This window comes from Molossus molossus, unplaced genomic scaffold (assembly GCF_014108415.1).
Source record: "Molossus molossus isolate mMolMol1 unplaced genomic scaffold, mMolMol1.p scaffold_m16_p_4, whole genome shotgun sequence".
Lineage (NCBI taxonomy): Eukaryota > Metazoa > Chordata > Mammalia > Chiroptera > Molossidae > Molossus > Molossus molossus.
The window spans coordinates 95,641,301-95,664,130 of record NW_023425377.1 but is presented as its reverse complement, the minus strand read 5'-3'; the positions used below and the strand labels follow the sequence as shown (position 1 = coordinate 95,664,130).

The window sequence follows — 22,830 nt, the reverse complement described above, 5'->3', positions numbered from 1 at the left end:
TACTTATATGTAGTGAAATAGTTGGGAACAAAACCATTTGTTTTTTTAATACTTCATTCTACAGCAGCTTCTAGTAAAAAACTCTATATCACCCAGCCGGTGTGGCTCAGTGGTTGAGCATCGACCCATGTACCAAGAGGTCACTGGTTCAATTTCTAGTCAGGGCACATGCCCAGGTTGTGGGCCCAAACCCCCGTGGGGGGCATGCAGGAGGCGGCCAATGGATGTTCTTTCTCATTGATGTTTCTGTCTCTCCCTCTCACTTCCTCTCTCTCTAAAATCAATAAAGAAAAAATATTTTTTTATAAAAGAAGCTCTATATCATGGTCAAAATTTTAAAATATTTTTTGAAATGTATTATCTTTAAAAGTGAATATCTTACAGGAAATTGTAATAATCATATTTCCTGGAGGGAGGGGAAGCCATTATATATTTTATATTTCAGTGTTAATATTTATGGTTATGGATTGAAGATCGTATTTTCTATTTTATTTTATGTCAGACCTTTAAAAATCATGATTTTTTTGTCACTGAAATGTGATTTGGTATTGTTCCAAGATTAATTATATTAGCCATTTTTTCTACAGTAAAAGTAAAAGCTATTAGACATAAAATTCATAGAACAGAAAAGAGTTTCAGGAGGTCACCTTAGCCCAAGTTCCTAAGTGGAACTGAAGATTGTTCTGAAGTCATTCACAAAAGGTATTGTCCGCTAGTTCCATTAATTTTTTTTTAAAGAACAAGCCACCATTCCAGTATTTCACAGCCTATATAGACTCTCTTTCTATCATTACAAAAACCTAGTAGGCCTCTCTGGTCTGGGTTCCCGCTGACCTGATTTTATAACTGAAAGCAAACATCTGTTTTCATATCTCTTTCACAAGTGGTGTAATTTTTAAATCTATGTTAACTACCTTTCTTTTCCTCTTCATTTAAGAAAACATAATTTAATATGACTTGTTTAATTTTAATAAAGTTTTTATTTTGATATAGTGGCAGATTCCCATGCAGTTGTAACAAACGATACCCTTTCATCAGTTTTCCCTCATTATAGTATCTTGAAAATGATAGTACAACGTCACAACCAGAATATGGACATTGACCCAGTCAAGATACAGAAATTTTCTTTCACTACTAGGATCCCTCGTGTTGCCCATTTTCCTTCTTCTTCACCTTGTCCTTAATTCTGTGCAACCACTAATAAGAATACTATAGAAATAAAATACAACTAAATAATACTATAGAGATAACATACAACTTTTGGATTACCTTTTTTTCCACCACTATAATCCCTTTGATATTTATTCCGGTTCTTGCAGGTATTGGTAATTTGTGTTGTGTTGTTCTGTTTTTATGCTGACTAGCATTTTATGGTATGGATGTACCACATATTGTTAACCCAGTTAAGGACATCTGGATTGCTTACAGCTTTATTACAAATAGGCTTACTATAACCATGGGTGTGCAGGTTTTTTGTGTGAATGCAAATCTTCATTTTTCTGGAGAATAGCCTAAAAGTGCAATTGCAATGGCATGTGGTAGCTTTTTGTTTAGTTTTTTGTTGTTGTTGTTTATCTTTACTTGAGGACACTTTTCCATTTTTTGTTCAGGTAGAGTGGGAGGAAGAGAGAGGAACAGAGAGAGAGAGAGAAACATCAATGTGAAAGGGACATATCGAGTGGCTGCCACCCGCATGACCAACCAGGGCCGGGGACAAACTGCAACCGAGGTACATGCCCTTAGCGGGAACCAAACCCAGCTCTCTCTGGACCACACGCCGACACTCTAACTGCTGAGCCAAACCGGCCACGGCTTGTTTAGTTTTTTAAGACACTATCAAACTTTTTCAGTATAGTCACACAGTTTTACATAGCCATCAACAATGCACAAATGATCAAGCTACTCTGCATCCTTGCAGGTATTTGATATTGTCACTATTTTCTATTTTAGTCACTCTAATAGATGTGTAGTGGTATTTCACTCATGTTTTAATTTGCATTTTTCTAATGTACTTTCTATATTTTCTAATATAATATTGAGTATTTTCTCATAAGCTTATCTGCCATCTATATATCTTCTTCATTGAAATGTCTTATTGTACTTTGACCATTTTCTAATTGGAGTGTTTATCTTTTTACTGCTGAGTTTTGAGAGGTTGTTATGTATTCTAGATGTTAGTCCTTGGTCATATATGACGTTTGCAAATATTTGCACCCACTTTGTAGCTTGGCTTTTTATTTTCTTTTGCAGAGCAAAGTTTTAAACTTTGATGAAGTATACATTTCCGATTTAAAATTTTACAAATCGTGTGTGTGTGTGTGTGTGTGTGTGTGTGTGTAAATGCCATAAACTATTGTCTAACCCCAAATCCTGGATATTTTTCTCCAAATATTTTTCAAAAGATTTAAGATGTTTATTTAATTACATAATCCACTTTGAGTTAATTGTTCTATCAGTTGTGAAAATTAGGTAAGGAATCTTTTTCTATTTTTACTTTGATTTTCTTCTTTGCTTATGGTTGCCAATTCCAGTATCATTTGCTGAAAAGTCTATTCTACCTCCATTTCATTTTTGTCTTCTTGAAATCAGTTGCACATATTTGTGTTGGTCTATTTCTGGATATTCTGTTCCATTTTTTTAGTTGATTCTACTCGCCGACACTACAAACTCATCTTGAAATCACGTAACTAATTCCTCCAACTTTATTCTTGTTTTTCAAAATAGTTTTTCTATTATAGATTCCTTGCATTTCTATATAAATTTTAGTATGATATTGTTTATTCCACAGAAAATTTTGTTGGTATTTTGATAGAAATTGCATTAACTCTAAATATATCAATTTGTGAAGAACTGACATCTTTACTACGTTGACTCTTACAATTTATGAACATGGTATTTCCATTTATTTATATCTATTTTATATGTTTTTCCCTTCAATGTTGTATAGGTTTCACTATAAAAATACCATACATATCTTGTGATATTTATACCTAAGTATTCATTTGTTGATCAATTTTAAGTGGCATTGCATCTTAATTTTCGTTTCCATATGTTCATTGTTGCTATATAATAATGCAATTTATTTTTGTGATTTAGTTTTTTATTCTGCATTTTTCATTATCCAAAGAATATATAGACATAGCCCATAGACCAAGACAACAGTATGGTGATGACCAGAGAGGAGGGTGGGTGGGGGCTGGGTGGAGATGGGCAAAGGGCGGGGGTGGAGATGTATGTAAAAGTGTCAATAAAAAAGAATTATAGGAGGTTGTTCTCATTCTTTTTTGTACATCCTTTGAGATTTTCTACATAGTCAACCATGTCATCTGCAAATAGGGACAATTTTATTTCTTTCTTTCCAATCTGCACACCTTATTTTAACTTTCTCTTACTTTATTGGTTAGAACTTCCAAACTATGTTGAAAGAGAATGGTGAGGGTGGACATCTTTGTCTTGTTCTCTGTATTAGTGGAAAAGCATTCACTCTCATGACTGAGTATAGTGTTAGTTGTAGGGTTTTTTGTAAAAGCTCTTTATGACATTGAGTAAGTTCCCATTTACAAACCAGATCACCAATGATTTCTTTCTAGAAACTGAAAAAAATATGAAATTCTCAAGGCCTATGTTTAAGAAGAAAAAATCACAAGAGGTATAGTAGGCAATGGAAAATAAAAGAATGTAGCTGAAGAAATACATGCAGATCAAATATAATATTTAGTTATCATGGTAGGGCTGACCCCTATGTAACATTTACATCATATGTGTATTATATCCATGGCCTGAATAAAACACATGAGAATGTGTGGAACAAGGGAAGTCTAGAATAGACAGTAAAGCATGAAATATGGGAAATAGCATTTTAAAAACAATTAAAGAGACTCTTTTTTACAAGAGTAGATTCATTTATGATGCAGTGATTATTGTAAATATTTCTAGGTAAGGAGTGTTTTTGTCTTTAAAGGGGTTTCCTAAATAGTCATTCAGGTAATATTTTCTTTTGACTGAACAGTGATTATAAAGATAGAAAGAGAATGACAACACTAATTAATGTTTGAAGTTATCAAAGACTGGAATCAGCAAAACTCAGTAATAATTAAAATATCAGGAAATTAGATTCCTAAGAAATATTTGTGGAATAACTAAACAAATAATTCTAATTCTAAGTATTATGGGAACAAAGCAACCTGATTCATACAGGAATTAAGATGTTTCCCAAAGATGATGTTTCCCAAAGATGATGGATCAGTGAAAGCAGAACAAAACTTATAATAGGACACATCAATCTATTGATATATATATATGTATATTTGTGTATGTGTATATATATATACACACACACACATATATGTACATATATATATATTATATATATATATATTTACAGTTAATGGTGCACCAAGCACAGTGAATGTACCCCAGTAACATTTAACAGTAACAGTCAAGTCAGCAGGAAAGAGAAAATAGCTAGGATCAGGTAAACAACTCCTTGCTTCAGTTACCTGTTAACTATGGCTGCAGCTGTCTGAGCCAGCTGTCCTGTGGTAGCCCGATTACTCAGGTGCATCTGTAGGTGGTGGAAGAATGCCAATAAAGAATAGGAAATGACTAAATATGCCAGTAGAAACCAACTAACCATGATGAATCTGCCCCTTCTGTGAGTGCTGAGGGAAAATATTCACTGTGCCTGCTAGGAATGCCAGTATCTCCTTCTCATCCTGTTGATTTTATAACCCTTCCCTTGTTACTTCTAGTCATCTTGTCTTCTAAGTATGACTAAGTATTTCCAAACCTTATTTTTGTTTTTCATAATTCATTATGCTGCTTCCCTCACTATTTACAAATTCTTTTGCTTCTAGTTCTGTTTTATTAGTTGCTAGAATCTTGGGATATTATGAATGGATATTTATCAAGTTATTTAGGTTTCTTGAATCTTCAGTGTTTGCAATCAGTGGTTTTATTAAATTTTAACAAAAAACCTATCAAAATTGAGGTTTCAGCTGATATTTAATTTAATCAAGATGGGGAAATGGGGATCAGATTTACCTTCTTACCTTGAGAGATCAAAAAGCTGGATGAAATATAAGAAATTATTTCATAAGACAGTTTACATTGGGGAATAAAAAGCTGTTCTTTCTTAAAGAGGGAGAAAAAAATGAGATGGGACCCAATTACTGACTGTAGAAAGTTTCCAGGGCATAGTGCAGATAAGAAGAATCCAGCCAGATTCCAATCCTTCGAGGTAAGGATGTAGAACGGAAAGTTCAGGGAAGCCAAGGTGGTTAGAATTCACAGAAGAGAGAATAGGAAGGAAGGGGCCCACACAGAAGATAGAACTCCAAATATCCATAGAGGAACTTCTTTGAGTGTTCCTTTGAGTACCAATCAGCATATAGGTATAAGCAAACTACTCAAAGCCAAAAAAGAACCACCCAAAAAATCAGAACAAAAAAATAGTTTCTGGTTATCAGAGGGTCAGGAATAGTGCCTGTTCCTAATAGCCAAGTGAAATACTTCATAATTCATATGGCATCAGAATACTAAGAAGGATCTTGCTTCAGGAATATAGAAAAAAATAACTCTAGACTTAATGGTGCTCTGGTCTTAACTAATAAAGCCTGAAACCAACATGATGGAACTGATTCCAAGTAACTTGATTGTGTGGCAGAACACTGGTCAATAATTAAAAATAAAACACACAAAAGCTCAGTATCCAACAAGACAAAATTCACACTGACAGTTGATAAAAAAAAATTACCAGGCATGCATGCAAAGAAGCAGGAAAATACAACCCACAATGAGGAAAGATGTCAACCAATTAAAACTGAACCAGAAATGACATAGATCATAGAATGAATAAGCAAGAACATTAGAAATGTCATAACTGTAGTTATAAATGTATTCCATATACTCAAGAAATTACAAGGAAGAATAAACGTCTTAAGTAGAGACACGAGAGAGATTTTTAAAGAAGACTTACATTAAACTTCTCTAGATATAATCAATCAATAATGTCTGAGATGAAAAATACACTGAATGGGACTAACTCAATATTAGACATTCATTGCAAAAGAAAGTGCCAGTGGATTGAAGACACTATCCAAATGAACCACGGGGGGGTGGAGGGGGGTGGTAACCTCAAAATAAAAATAGGGAACCTTAGAAAAACTTAAAGTGGCCAAAATATTTGTCGTTGATGTTTCCAAAGTAAGGGGAGGATGATGAGAAAAAATATTTTTAAATTGTGATTTTCTTTTTCAAAATTTTGTGAAAATTATAAGCTGACAGAAACTGAATGGACTCAAAACAACAAAAAAAGAAAGTATACTAAGCCTATCATGAGTAATTGCTTAAAATAAATAATAAAGAGAAAAAATATATCAAGCAGTTAGTGAAAGACACATTGCATATAGAAGAACAAAAACAAAGGTAACAGTTTTCTGGTCAGAAATAATGTAAAAAAGAAGGTAGGTTGGAACTTTATATTTAGTACCAAATATATATATATTTGGTACCTAGAATTTGAAACTCAGAAAGATATGTGTTTCTCCAAAGAAGGTGAAATAAGATGTTTCAGGCATAAAAAAGCCGAAATAATTTATCACCAGCAGACCTTTACTGCAATGAATGTTAAAAGAAGCAATGTAAACAGAAGAAAAAATATAAGATGGATTTATGTATAAATCCAAAATAAGCAAATAACACAAAAAACTGTAACTATATAGGTAAACATAAAGTTTGTTCCTTATTTAAAACCTATTAGCTGTATCAAGCAAAATAACAGTACAATGTGGGGTTTATAACATATGTAAGACTAAAATGTTTGAGATAATAACACATATTCCAGAAAAGAAAAAAAATATACTACTGTAAATAAAGTTCTTATTCTATACATAAAAAAGCATATTATCACTTGAAGGTAGACTGTAAGTTAAAGATGTATACTATAAATCCTAAAGCAACCAATAAAATAACACAACGAAAAGTGGCACCTAACAAGTCAAAAGGGAAATAATTCCAAACCAGAGTTTTCTCCATAACATTACATTTCCTTTATTTTTGGTCAAATAAATATATAATTCTCATTCATATACTCGTCAAAATATTTTTAGTGAAGATAAACAGTGTTGTACTTTCTTATTCATGATAAATGTTTAATTTTTAATATGAATCAATAATTATAAAGATTCATGAGCACCTAGACTGCAACATCTATCCAAGTGCTAAGGAATAATGTCAATCCTGAAGGCTAAATTTATGTTTCAATTTCCCAAGTGAGATTAGACACTGCCACACCTACACTCCTTCCACCTTAAGTAGAATCACCTGCTGGAAATTGAACAGAAGGATATGACGAGAATTTTGATTGAACATTTACTCTGTGTCAAACAGAGTAGAGGATTTATGTATTTATTTATCTTACATTTTTTGAGGAGTTAGTATTTGTGAGACGCTGTCCTTGGTGCTGGAAATATGTAGTGAGTAAAACAATCCTGCACATTTAGGGAGCCTACATTTCAGGTGGGGGTGGGGGGGTGAGAAGAAAACAAGGTACTCAGCTGGAGGGGTGGTTTTTCTAAATTACAGGCTAGGGGAGACTAAAGCTTAAATGCCAAGAGGGCCTTGGAGGGAGATGTAGAGGAAGACTTCTTCAAGCAGAGGGACAGCAAGAACGGAGGCCCTACAACAAGTCCAGATGAGGAAGAGAAAGGGGCCACTGTAACAGGATCAGAGTGAAGGAGGGGAAAAGCAAGGAAATGTAGGACCTTGTAGGCCATGGAAGGAAGTTGTTTGTTGTTGTTGTTTTTAATAAGATGGAAATCTCCTGAAGGGTTTTAAGCAGGGCATACATGTGACATTTTATTTGTACTTTTAAGTGATCCCTGTGGCTACTCTGGAGTTCAGTATAAAATTCTGGGATTGACGGAGCAAGAGTGGGAGCAGAGCAATCATGTAAGAGGCTAATTCAGTAATTCAGGAGGTTGATGGTTGTTGGACTAACCTGGTAACACTGGGTGATGGAGTAAGGTGGCTGAATCTGGAGTTTAATTTGAAGATAATGCTGACTGTTCATGCTGATGTGTTGATTGTAGGAATTGGAAGATTATGGGGAAGAGGAGTCGAAGAATACCACCCCAGTTTTTTTTTAGCTTAGTTTGTATTGGTGCCACACCATGTCTTATTTATTTCTCATTATAAGTTTGCAAGATAGGCATTAAAATTATGATGTCACAGATGATGAAAGTAATATTTGGGTAGAAAACGAGCTTCCCAGTATCACGCAGCCAGAGAATGGCAGCATGCAAATTCAGATCCAAAGAGCAATATACTTATTTCCACGATTTCATCACACTTAGTGGTAATGAACTCTTAGATATTTCCTAGCTACTTGGACTAGGTTAGGAAACAACAGCCCTCAAGGGCAAGCTGAATATCAGAGTATGCACTAGGGAAAACTTAGATTTGGTAGGAATATCTGATACTAGTTTCCAGTAATCTACCAAAAGAGCTGGTTCATTCTACAAACCTAGACTCCACTTGAGAATTTCAGTTCATAGGGACTCACAGAAGCCTATTACATTTGGCATCATATTTAAAATTGTTGTGAAAATCTGCCTTCTGACTTCCTTGTTGGTGCTGTTAGACTTCTACATAAGAACTAATCCTTCAGCTATTTATAATTATTAAAATAGTTAAAGATAGAATTTTTCCTCATAAGAAAAGATCCTAGCATGGTGTTTCAAAAATAAAAAAGAAAAAAAAAATTTTTTAAATTTTGACTTGGTTGTATTTTTTTAAAAACATGCTTTTGAGAGAATTATTTCATTTTTTTTAAAGGTCCTATGAATTTAAAAATTCTATATGCACGCTTGACTACAAAACAAGTATTTATTTCCATTGCTAAGGATTTTAAGGTTACAAGAGTAGTATCTGATATCTGCCATTGGGTCAGTTCTACACTATTAATAGCAGTTTTATTGCCTCTCTGAAAAGTCCTCTTCCAAGTCTAAAATCAAAACAGGAAGGAAGAGTTGCAAATAGATGCCATCACTGGTAGATCACCTTGCTCTAAGGAAACAGTTAGCATGTCAGCCCTATAGAGCTTGACCTCCAACACACCTTTCTTTGTCTTCTTATCTTAAGACACCATCAGAGAGAAAGGTCAATAGTGATGTGACTTCTGAAGCAATTTAAGGAAAGATATCTCACTGCAGGTGGGCCAAGAAACCTATGCAGTAATGTCTAATTAAATTGTTGTTTTTTTTTATAAAAAGAATAATAATAAGGAGCTATGTTTAAAAACAATCAACAATAAAAACATTTTCTATAACTAATGCATGTCTGCCTATTAAAGTTCCAATTTCATCATCAGCTGCCTTTATAAAGAGATTCAATTCATTCAATTTTATCTAGACAAAAAAGGAGTCTCTCCTTTGGACACCAATTTCCCTGAAACACCAACCATCATTTAGCTAGAAAAACCATACTCTTCATAACATATGTCCTAAAGAATGTAATGTTAACCCAAGGAGAAAAGATTCAGAATATATGCTACTCCCTAAAATGTGTAGTGGGGGAGATTTCCTTTGTCATAAGTAAATTCCTACGTGGGTTGAATTAGCTTTACAAATATGTCTTCGGATGCTTCAGGAGTTTTTAGAATGCAATTAATTTCCTTTTGCATATCCATATTAATTTATGAAAAATACAGCACAAAAGAATATTATAATGATTTATGATTCTTTGTGGTAAATGTTGGGTAGAAAAATCAGTAAATGAATGAGATAAGCTCATAACTATTATTGGGAAATTATAATTTGGTTTCATTAAATATAAATAATACTCTAGCATAGAAGCAAAGAAATGAAACTCATACAGAAATGCCAATCAAAGATGTAGAAAATGATCTGTAAAATGATATTCAAAGAAATGTAATTAAATTTGTTATGAATTTATAAATAGCCTTCATGTGTAATGATAGGAAAATACTTAGGTAAACATTCATTCATACACTCTTAAAATAGTGTTTTCACAGACTCGTGATATAAAGAAATGTTCATATTATAAACTGACATAGTACAAGCAAGGTAACAGAGGTTGAGCTCCTACCTTAGCCAAGCACTGTGTTCTGCACCTTAATCTATTACATCAGATAATTATATAATGCAGTCTTCACCACTCATATGAGTCCTGTTATTATTTCCATTTTCCTGATATGTCAAGAGTGGAGGGATATGTGAATTTCCAACTAATACATAATAGATGGTAAAGCACCTATTTGATTTGAACCTAGTGTGTCTACTTCCAAAACTCTTCTTAATCATGACTTGTCTCTTTTTCCTTAGAATATTTGTTTTGGGCTCAACTACTTCAGGGTAATTGGAGTTCATTTTTATTGTTTATTATTCTCATGCTAATGTGAAGCAAACAGAACACTCAGAACTAGTGTCTTTCCATCCAGAAACTTAACTAACAAGGCGCTATAATTAGCACCTTGGGTTTAGAAATGTGCAGTCCTGGTATCTCGTTAACATAAGAAACTAGGGGTTTGTAAAGCTCTTCTGTTTCGATGACCATGACCCCAGAGTCAGTAAAGGTTTCTTGAAACTTTTAATTGGAACTCCTACACTGTCTTTTCCACATTTGGTCCTTATTTTCAGTACTCACTGAATAATGAAAGCGTGATATTTAATAGTTAAATGTACATGTTGTTTGTATAGGCATCTAAGAGGATATTAACTTCTCCACGTTCTCAATGCAACCAACTTCAGTTTATCTGGGTTATTATTCTAGGTGCCCCCTTCTATAGGAATTCTGTAAGCTCCATTCTCCCTGATACTTTATTAATATTTCTACTTACACGATACCAGATGCTCCTGATTTTCTTTCGACCTTACTGGCTGCCCCTTTGTCGTCTTCTTCACTGATTCCTCCTCAAATCCCCACTTCCAAACATTTGAGTGTCTAAAATTCAGCACTTAGACTTCTTTGGTAATGTTTTATTCATTTGCATAACTTTAAGAGATGACTCAAATTTTATATGTCAACATACCCACTTAATTATCTCACTTACAGGTCTACATAGGTATTCTGAACTGCTTGATTTTTGTAAAGTTCTTGATTTTTCCACTCCATCCAGTGGACAATATAAAAAATAAAACAAGCAAACAAAAAACCCTGATTTTGCCTCCCCTCATTTCCAGTTTCAGTTTCAATAAATAGCACCTTGTGTTTTCAACACCTGAAATAGTCCCTTGTACTGAGGTGTGCAATGAATATTTGGTGAATGGATTACATAAATTGTAATATAACTATCTTTTACATGCCTATGACCCCAATAGCATTGACCAATTTTCATTGTTTGATGCATTACTGAACACTTAATATTGTGTTCAGTATATTGGTGAGTGAGAATCTATTAGAAAATGAATGAACATAATGTAATCAGAAGAGCATTTCCATGGAGCAGTAATTAGGGAAAGTGTGATGTGGGCACAACTCCTTATACCTGGAAAACAAAATATTTAATTTATAGGAAAACTAAACTACTTCTTTCTTTTCTTCCCTGATTATAATTTCTGATAAATATTTTGTTCCTTTTGATTCATTAAGCACAGATCAGAAAGTACATATATGAATAATTAGTTGCATATTATTAGGTGTCAGCACCTTTGACACCAAAAATGGATCCAATTATTAAAAGATAATTATATTTTGAGGTGTTATTGAAACAAACTCAGTAGCCTCAGTTCAATATGTGAGAGTCTCCTTAACCTTGAACATGGCTATGTGATTTTTATGGGTTATCATGGCCTTCAGCCTGGATCCCAACTGCAAAGATAATAACATTTTAGAGAACAGATAGAGGGCATTGACCTGAAGATGAGTGGCATTGTAGTACCCACAGGATGGCTTGGGAAACACAGATTGGAAGATCCAAAAAGTGCTTTAATAAGTCATCAGACCCTCTTAATATGCTTTTGGTTTTCAGTATTTTCCATCATAAAATTTTTCTAGGAGCTCCCTAGCAGTTTACATAGTCAGAACTGGCTTGTTGAAAAAATAGAACTGCTCTCTGTTCAAAAAATTAACTGAGACATTTTTACTACCGAAAAGCAAGGTATAAAGATCCATTTGATCTTTTTTTTTTTTATCCTCACCCGAGGACGTTTTTCCATTTTTTGATCAGATAGAGTGGGAGAGAGAGAGAAACATCGACATGAAAGGGATACATCGAGTGGCTGCCTCCCACACGACCCAACCAGGGCCGGGACAAACTGCAACCGAGGTACGTGCCCTTAGCAGGAACCGAACCCGGGTGTCTCCAGACCGCAGGCCGACGCTCTAACCGTTGAGCCAAACTGGCCAGGGCCCACTGGATCTTTTTAAGAGAAAGAGGAAAAATTCACTGAAGACAGGTGTTTTAATCTAGTCTAGTGTGCAAAAATCAATTCCAGGGTAAAAAAAAAAAAAACAAAGCCAAACATGATATTTGAGAAGCACATTCATCTTAATAGAGGACCTATTCATTGGAATCGGAATAGGAAAGTGAGGGCTTGTTTACTCACTGGAGAGAACAGTGTGAGACAGAAAGATCAGGCCCTAGAGGCCAGAGGGCTGGCCCGGTAGTTGTGGTTCTGACACTGCCTAGCTTTCTGAACATGTGGGTGTCTCTTAACCATTCTTCATTACTCAGGCATATAATGATGACTCCTATCTAATAAGAGTGCTCTAAAGAACAAACAAATGTCACCTTTGCACAAGTGAGCATCACACTCTGGAAAGGAGGTCACCTGGCCCTTACTGATAGGTGGCAATTGAATGAAGTATTCAGGAGCCACAGAAAGTGGAGGGTAGAAAGAGCATGACAAAGCTGGTGAGCAAAAGAGAGACTTCTCTAGTTTTCTATACTTCATACTGATCTGGTAGTTTCCAGTTTCCAAGACGTGCTATGCACTGTCTCCTCTGCCTGCAATCTCTTCCTCCAGCATCTTCTCTCCTTTCCCATTACCCTCACTCATCCTTCCAGTCTCAGCTCAAATGTCATTTCCCCCAAGGGGGCCTGTCAGTAACCATGCAAACTCGATTAGGTCTGCCTTGTTGCCATGGTACCTCCTTCTTCATAACTCTCACTTTTGTTGTGATTACCTTTGCAAAATCTCCCTTACCAGTCACGCTGTGAGTTCTGAAAAGGAAGGACAATGTGTGCTTTATTCAACACTTTATCATCAAAGCACAAATACAAATGTCCCATATGTGAATGGGTGCTCAACTGATATTTGTTGGATGGATTAACATATACTTTAAATCCACATCTCAAAAGAAGTAGGACTATAGCAAGGGGACAGCTGAAGGACTGAGACATATGTAAGGAGCAAGTGAAAGTAGAGAAATGTAAAGGACATCTTGAACAATTTGGTTTTCCATATAAAAGATGAAAAACAGCTGTGAGAAGTACCATGTGTTATTGTATAGGATAAAGTTTGTCATAGAAGACGGTTCAGTGAATACTCACTGAGTGAATAACTGTGTAATTAAATGAGTGCACAGTTAACATGAATCCTCTGATATGACAATCTAGATGTGATTTTTAATACAAGGGACAATGCTTCATTGTTAAAATTAATTACACGTTAAGGAATAAAAATATTAAGAATAGTTTGGGGGTTTTTCTTCCTGGGTATGTGAACAAAATACCTTAATCAGTATGTGTATACATTCATAAATATTAAGTGTGAAGGGGAAAAGATTGACTCTAAAGGGTTTCTCTTACAATTGCAAAAATGATGAAAATGGATTTATGTTATTCTACATATAAGAAGGTTCACATTTACAGTAGTAGCCTAATGACCAAATGTAACCAAAAAGGAACTCACCAGATGGAGAAATAATTTTTACTGGAAAGATAATAAATGCAATTTTGAGTCTGTTCAAGATAAAGTGCTCATTAAAATTTCTAGCTGTAGCCCAGCCAGTGTGGCCCAGTGATTGAACATCCACCCATGCACCAAGAGGCCCCTAGTTCAATTCCTGGTCAGGGCACATGCCCAGGTTGTGGGCCAAATCCTCAGTGGGGGGCATGCAGGAGGCAGCCACCAATTAATGTTCTTTCTCATTGATGTTTCTATCTCTCTCTCCCTCTCTCTATAAAATCAATGAAGAAAAATAAGTTAAAAAAGAAAAAAGAAATTTCCAGCTGTAGTTGAAACAGGATGAATTATATACTCTCTTTTGCCCCTATTTCATTAAGGTGCAATGGATATAGTCATAGTACCAAAATCATATTATTCCTGTATTAAAATTATTTATTGATGTAAAATGTATGAAATAGTGACTGGCAACTAACTGATATTCAATGAATATTAGCCATTATTATTAATAATATTAATCATATTAATAAAACTATTTTTACTAGATGACTGAATTTATAGGTCTAGAAGTGGGCAAAGAAATCAGGGCTATCCACACATATTTGGGGGGAAAACTCAGCAGAGAGATGATGATTTAATCTATAGGGAAAAATGGATTTCCCCAGAGAGAAAGAGTATAATTTGAGAACAGTTGAGCTAGAAGGAAAAAAAACCTCCTGGAAACACTCACATTTATATTGTGGGTTGTCAGAGTTTATATACAGTGAAGTAGGCTAAGAAGAAATGAAAACCATACAAGCTTTTTTGAAAGGAAGTCACTCTGAAGATTGTTAAAATAAATATCTATTCGGTGAGAAGATACTTGAGAAATCTGATCACAAAATTTATTTGAAAAACAGCCTTATGTAAAAATAAGGTGCTGTAAAAATGTGTCTTTGGAGAAGGAAATGCTTTATGTTGAAATTGGCCTCCATTTACTTAGCAGTTCTGCCCTGGCTCCAAACTCAGCAAAACCAAAGCTAACGTTACACACAATGGGACAAATCAGTCAGGATCTCACTCTAGCCTAAGTGACTTATTAGAATAGATTTTCCAACTACACATACTACTATGTCAAGGGAACCTGAGTGCTCGGTAGAGATCTACACTCTGGGCTTTGATCTGGGTGTTTAGTGAGTCCAATCCTAATTCATTTTTTATATTTAGAAATATTTTTATCACACATTGTATTGCAACCTGTATCTTTCCATGTGATCGCTACAATGCTAACTCTGAATCATCATGCCCCAGTATGAAATGCTTCTGTCTTACTAGCTATGTGACTGAACCAATTACTTAACTTCTCAGGCCCTTCTGCCTCAGATTCATCATTTGTAAAATGAGAATTAATACAATACTATGCACTTTGTAGTGTGATGCCTTTATGCATAATAGGTGCTTTGTAAGTGTTAACTTATTATTATCATTATTTTGAAATTGTTAAGCATGTGATGATGAATCACATACATTTATTCCATGCCTTCAGGAAGCTCACACACTATAATAAAGGAAATAGCATTGCTTTTATATTAAAGAGATTTCCAGTAGGTACAGAATTTGAACAAGAACAAAAAAATACTTAATCAGCTTTGTTTGGAGTCCAGAAGGTGTGAGAGATCCAGGTATGGTGATAGAAGATAAGAAAAACTTCACGTGCTGCTTGAGAGATTACTAGGCTTTGCTAGACCACATATGGGAAAGACTTTTATAGTCTTATTAATAAGGAGAAATAAAAAATCAAACAATCATTGTTATATCAATACCAGCTGACCAAATGGATAAAGAACATTATGGAAAACATAAAGATGAGTCCGAAAAAGATGAAATAGTAAACCATGCATCTTTTCAGGCCCAAAATGATAAATGTTATGCTTGTGAAAATATTTTCTTGTTTTGCCATTGTATTGGGAAATACAATATAGTAAGAGTAATGTGATAATACATGAATAATAAATATAAAACTGAGACTCAAATAAGAAATGCTTTGTAATTTATGTATTGCTATATAATAATATCAAATTTTGTATAAGACTATAAATCCAGATGTTAGCATTTAATAGTCTAGGAGAGCTAAACATCACTATTTTTATAAATGTTTCAAGACATTATATATTCAATCTATAGTTTCAACCTGTTCTTCACATTTTCATTGGCAAAATGTTCCACATTTTCTAGAAGCAAATTAATAGGTAAAAATGACAGCTTGTGTTTGTGTTTATAATCCCACGTTTTTCAAAAATGGTTTTAAGACAGCCAATAAGCACAGATGACCATGAATATATATGTATTTTACCAGTTATTAGCTGAATGATTACATTTTCCTCACAAATATTTAAGACATCAAGAAAAAATAAATGTAAGTAGTTACATTTAAAAAAAATCACATGTAGTCATAACATTCTGTTGTGCTGTTTCTCTGGCCAGTTCTGTCGTATGTCCCACTCAGAGGAAAAATGTTTCTGCATAGAAATTCAATCGCAAGAGTACATCCTAATGCAAAGTTAAGCCATTACTTATATTTAAAAAAAAGTTGTCCCTCTGGATAGAACATTCCCACTCTGCTGTATAGCTGATTGTATGAGAACTAAAGAGATCTTCTCTGGTGAAGGAGGGACAAAGGATTGGAACAGGGAATTAGCCATGGGTTGTGATCCTGACTGGTCCTTTACCAGCTCAGTACAGTTGGCCAATGACTTCGCCTTTCTATGCCACAGTCAGTGTATCATCAGGGAAATGGGTTTCCTAAAGATGATTGACACAAGGAGATTATACCGGTAACCAAGCATTCTTCAGTATTGGGAACAGTTATTCAGATACTTGGGGTATATACTTTTTTCCTGTATCCAGAACATCATTTCCAGATGTGAAGCACAGTTTTATTCTCCATACTAATTGGGGTTTTTTAATGAATAAAATGACAAAGATCAGATATGGTATAAACATGACTCCAAACTATTTTTCCCATGTGGAGATGCTTTAACAACTAATTATGAAGTGCAAAACTTGGAAGTTCAATGTTGAAGACTTAAACACTTAAATACATTCCAAATTAAGAAAAAAGCAAGGCATAATATTGGGCTTTAACTTAGTGATGCTGACATGTGCTACCTAAACAGTTGCTTATTTTCCTTTTGAAAACCCCTTTAAAATCCCCATAACAATTTCCTTTAATGCACTGAAAACTTTTGAGTTTAAAAAAACTCAGAAAGCATGCTAAATAATGTTATAAATAATTAGCAGGAAAAAATGCTATAGAGGATGTGGAATTTTCTTTAATACACACATGAACATACACACGCACAGAAACACAAACAACATTAAATAAAAGTGAACAAAGACATATTTATCTCTTTAACACAAATAGCTGACAAGATCATACACATAAAACAGACTTAGAAGGCTTTTAAGATACAGACTAAATGTGGTTATAAATCCAAAAATGAATTTTAATTTAAAAAGAACCCTAAATAAAGATGACAGCTTCACACTGATTATCCATATTAACTTACACCGAGAACTAAGGCACATATTTGCAAGAAGGATGTGTAAGAATGGGTATGTTGTTTATGATATAAGAATCACGTAAAATGAACTGTTATATGTGATTGCAACTCATGACTCAGCAAAACTGTCCTCTGATCACTTGAGATCACTGGCAAACAAAGTCTAACTTGGGGAAAATAGAGGCATAAGCAAAGCAAGTGTATATTATATAGTTCATAATATTATAGATTTCCATTTTCATAATTAATTCAAAAACCTTGTAAATCATTTTCTTGAGGCTATTTCCTTTTCTTTTAATTCTGTAAATATTTACAAAAAGTGTTTTTAGATACGGGTTAATTATATACAATAGCTTAAAAACTTAACTTCAGTATTTTTTTGTAACACAAATCTTGACCATAAGATGCTAGGAAGAAAAATGTAGTTTTTACATGAAAAACCTTTAACTTGCATTATGATAAGTCAAAGAAAGAAAAAATTGGAAAATATGCACAAATTAATTTACAATTGATTTTCGTTCTGATTCTTACCAAATGAACATCCTTACCTATTAATATCAATAATATAATAGGTGATAATAAATAAAATATCATGGGTATATCATATAAATTGCAAAATTTTAAATATATTTTTCTTTGGTTTAGGAAATACAATAAAAGTGTGAATTTCTCCAAAATCCTTTCCATTTTAAATAAAATGCTCTGATTGAACTTAGGTGTGATTTAAAGTAAATATTTAAATAAAAATTTTTACATAAAATTTTTTAAATGATAAGTATTGATACTCATTTTAAGCATCTTCATGAAAAATTCTAGCTTGATGGATTTATAGTTGAGAAATTATCAGCTTGTTTTTAATATATTTTTTATTTAATTTTTGTTTCAGTTTAAATGTAAGATGCAGCTTAGCTGCTAACCATAAATATATTTAATCATATTTGAATTAAACTCTTATCTGAAGAAATGAATTCTAGATATATATATAAGCCATGCAGGTGGCAAAAATTTAGAATGACCAAATTGTGATATTTGTTAATGGATTTAATTTGACTCTTTGAAAATAAGGAGCGGTCTATTGATTGGATTCCAAATAAGTTTATGGAAAAGCACAATAATTACAATCAAAGACTTTTTTGAGATAGGAAAATATGAGTTTACAGTTAAGGAGACTTGGTGAATGTTATCAGATTATGTGTTCTAACAAAGTTTAAATGTCTTGAGTTAAAAATTGTTATAGACAGAAATCTATAACTTTTAATTGTTATAGAGCTACCCATGCACACATACTATTTCTCAGTGAATAGGATCACAGAACTACATTCTTTAGAGAAAATATAATAATCTTCAGAACAGAGGTTTCAAATGTAGCCCCTACCTTTCGCCTATATTCATTCAAGATACATTTGATTAATATTTATTGGATGGAATTAATTAATAACCAAATTAATACATGAATGCTATAGAATAGAACTGCTTTTTTAATGTGTGGAGATATAAAACCAATTTGGAACTGAATAACAAAACTTTTTCTGCACCAAGTGGCACTCCAGTGCATGAACTCATTTCTTCAAATCATTTTTAAAGAAGAGACGATGTTGTATTATGTTTTAAAGAATCCTGTTATATTTCCTTTCATCATTCCCATGAGATAGTCCCAGCACTCATATACTCCAGTTGAGAAGACAGAGACAAAGGGAGTCTTGAAACAAGGGGAGGTAAAGCTAGAATCGTGGTTTTGAGTCCCTCCCAAGTGCTTAATCCACTCCCCTACATTCCAATTTACAATAAAATGAAATTGGCACATTAACCTGAAAGGAAAACAAAAAGAAAGAAAGAAAATGACCAGTCATCAGGTAAGTTCAGGCATATCCAATGAAGTCACAGTGAGCTTAGGCATATCCAAAAAGGAATTTGGCTCTGAAATGGCAAAATTGACTTATACCTAATGGGAAAAAAGGGCAGGTAAGGAATAGTCTGGAAATACTTGAGAGTGGAATTAAAATAGAGAACTGGCGTGTGCTTATTGTGAAGTGGCTTTAAAAAGAAATTCTGATGAGCAAACATATTAAAAATAGAGTTTTCACTCTTCCTGACTCATGGAAGAACCTCTTATTTCCTGCAGAAACTATAAACTGTGTGGCTCTGTAAGTGCATGGAGGAATATAACAAATTTTCAATTATGGGAACTGAATATGTGAGTGATGCAGAAATAGAGCTCAGCAGGACATTTCTATCTCACGTAAGAAATTCTTTGTCATGTGTTCCAGTTATTAAGGAGACTCTGAATCTGTCAGTTCTGTCTGTGACAAAATGAACTGCATTCAAACTATCCTCAAAGCAACATCTTTCATGAAGGACAAGCCAGAAATAGATGGGGTAACACAGAAAAAAAGCAAAAAGCAAGATGAATGAAATTAAAACATGAGATACCATTTGAAGTATAATATATAAAAAATGATAGTTGTATTTCAGGGCAGGAAGGGAATGTAAAATGGTACAGCAAGAAGGAAATAGATAGAGACAGGATATCAACATGCAATTCTAATGATCCAGATTTCCTCTCGGCACTTTCTTACTTGCATTGGATATTAGGTTGTTTATGTTAGTCTCTGTTCTTGAATATTATCATGTTTATATAAATATGTTTGAACCTTCATGTACTTAGAGTGCCATATGCTGTCTATGAGTTGCTGTCATTTTGAAACACAGAAATAGAGAAGGTACAATTTATTGATTAGTATCGGATAAACTTTGCAGTGTCAAGGTCTAGCCAAAAGAACACATTGTGAGAATGAACTCCTCTTTTTTTAAAAGTCTGATGCAACTTTTACAAGCCATTTAATGCATTCTTAAATGCTCACTGAGAATATCATGATTATTCATTTGTACTTACCCATCTTTAACGTTGGTGATTAAAAAATAAACCAATTATAAGTATTAGAATCCCTTGCACAAAATTCACTCTACTCTTATATTATTTTTCTATTTCTATTAATAAGCTTTTGAGAGTTCATAGAAAATTTGTTAAACAAACAATAAACTCTCCAAAATTCATACTCTATTATTAATAAACCATATATTATTAATTAAAATTGACAATGCAGAGAACCTATGTAACTAAATCAATCAACCCACCTACTTATTTAATTTGACTTGGAGAAAGAGGTGATGAGACAGGGAATAGAGGGAAGGGAAGAAATCACATTATATTGTATTCTAGTTCATTTCAACAAGTGATTTTTAAATGGTATTGCCAAGGTACTGTACTGAAATTTTCCTGTAGGGTTATTACAGTGTTAATATTTCTCTTCATCTGCTAAATTAACTGCCACAACCACCAAAATATTCAGAGTATTTTCAGAGTAAAGAGTCAAGATTACTCTATTTTTAAGCAGATGTACTGGTATAGTCATCTATTACACATTAAATATATTAAAACCCACCAAGTATTATGAAAGAAATTTGAATGTGCAATTTTGAAGAACTAAAGTGTCTCAATAATTTTTGGAATATGCCTAAAAGGAACTGCCTAAATATTAAAATAATCACCTTTGTAAATAGACAAAAAATTGCAAGAGTTATAGTTACTCATTAATACTGTCAGTAAAATAACAAAGTCATTTTTTTGAAACCTGTAAGCCTGGAAATGTGTTACCTTATTACATTGGTAAAGAAAGTCACCCTTCTGCTCTTTAATATGACTGTAATAGCAGGTGAGCAGACACAGCACAGTGCAATGGCTGATGACAGTACAGCATGACATTTTAGCAGTAGAGTGTATCTATCAGAAAATGAGAATTGTAATTAACCAAAAGTCATATTTCTACATATGCCCAAAGCACTTAATGACTGTAGGTTTGGAATATCTAAAATGTTAATTACTGTACTTACAAAGTTGAGGTGAATTCCATTTTGTTACATTTGTACCTAGCTAACATATAAACTGAGCAAAGATGTCATTGTTCAGTTGAAACAGCTGGGTTTGTTTGGGAACAAATTTAAATACGCTTTCTGGTTTCTCATTATTATTAGTTTGAAGAACTATCAAGTGAAAAAAATAAAAATAAAGATCTTTGCCTTTTGTAAGAACATGTTTTATGTAGGATTGAAGTTTTTACAACACTCCGGAAAAAAGCCATCTGATGTTAGATTTAAAAATAAAATCAAAAGCATTTTCTGACATAGTACACATGAAAAATCGGAAATTCCAATGTCTTCAATAGAAGTTATAGAAAGTGTATGTCTCCTTGGAATTTGACACCCACTTAACACAGCAGAAAATAAGGTACTATCCTGTAAACAAAAAGTACAGTAAAGGACAGTTGTAAATTTACTTAAGAATAGTTCATAAACATTTTGGTCTTTCCATACAGTTTTTATATAAAATGAATAAAAAAACCTTAGACAGCTGTCACCACTCTGTTTGACCACTTTTCACTTATATGCACACAGACATGTTTATATAGCAATATATTGATGCACCGTTACATGGATATTAAACTAGGATTACTGTTTGTAACTGAGATGTGCGTTATCCATTCAACATTATCCATAGTTGAAATACTCTTACATTATGTACTCTTGCCATGTTGTATCTATAAAAACATGAAAATATAACTTTACATTATTTCAATTATTTACATTAGTTCAAGCTTGACAGAGAAAATTCGATAAGCTACAATTTTCAGAAGAGTGGGCCCAGAGGTACAATAAATAGCATCGACTGTATATAGTCATCTTTTTTATTTTTAAAAATTCATTTTAAGAATAATACCGAAACAATTAGTCTGCAATTTGGTCATTCTAGCATTTATTGTTTAAACGTAAATCGCACCTCCAACTTTCCTGATGAGGAGAAATGCACTGAATGATATTGCATTATCTTTGAATTTGTGATAAGGGACAGCAACCTTTAGTGAAGACAGCATGATGTCACAGGTCACCATGATCAATGGAAGTGGTTTCTATTAAAACTTACATTTCTCTTTTCCTTCTGTGAAAGAAAATAAGTATGTTTGCAAAGCACCCAGGTAAATACCAAGTGCCGCACAAAGGCTTCCTTGCAGAAAACACAAAAATAAAAATATTAAAAATAACCATTGGATGTTAATAACTGTTTAAAACCCTAAATTAATTTATTTTTAGGAGGCTTAATGAAAATAAATGCTTTTCTTTTAAAAGGAAGATAGCTCTTTTAACATTTTTTAACTAGAGAAACTTAAGTTCTTTAGTCAAAGTTACAAAAATGTAATTTTTTCCCCATGCTGGGCATATTAAAATAGCCATTCCACTTGAGAAATGAGTATAAAATAGTATAATAGGGTTGTGTTTATTGATGGCAATGGGAAGAAACTATTGCAGATGATTCAAAGTGCTTAAGTTATTCATAATGCCTAAGGCTTATGACAGCTCTTATAATT

General features: G+C 33.4%; 1 protein-coding gene across 3 annotated transcripts in view; it reads right to left on the bottom strand.

Moving 5' to 3' along the window:
• Window positions 1-21,482: 21,482 nt before the first annotated feature.
• The window catches only part of GRIA2 (glutamate ionotropic receptor AMPA type subunit 2), a 141,337-nt gene continuing 139,989 nt past the window's right edge, over window positions 21,483-22,830 (bottom strand). For all 3 annotated transcript variants that reach the window (XM_036240483.1, XM_036240480.1, XM_036240482.1), the window contains exon 16: window positions 21,483-22,830. This exon is cut by the window's right edge and continues 1,281 nt beyond it. The gene's annotated coding sequence lies outside the window, so the exon portion shown is untranslated.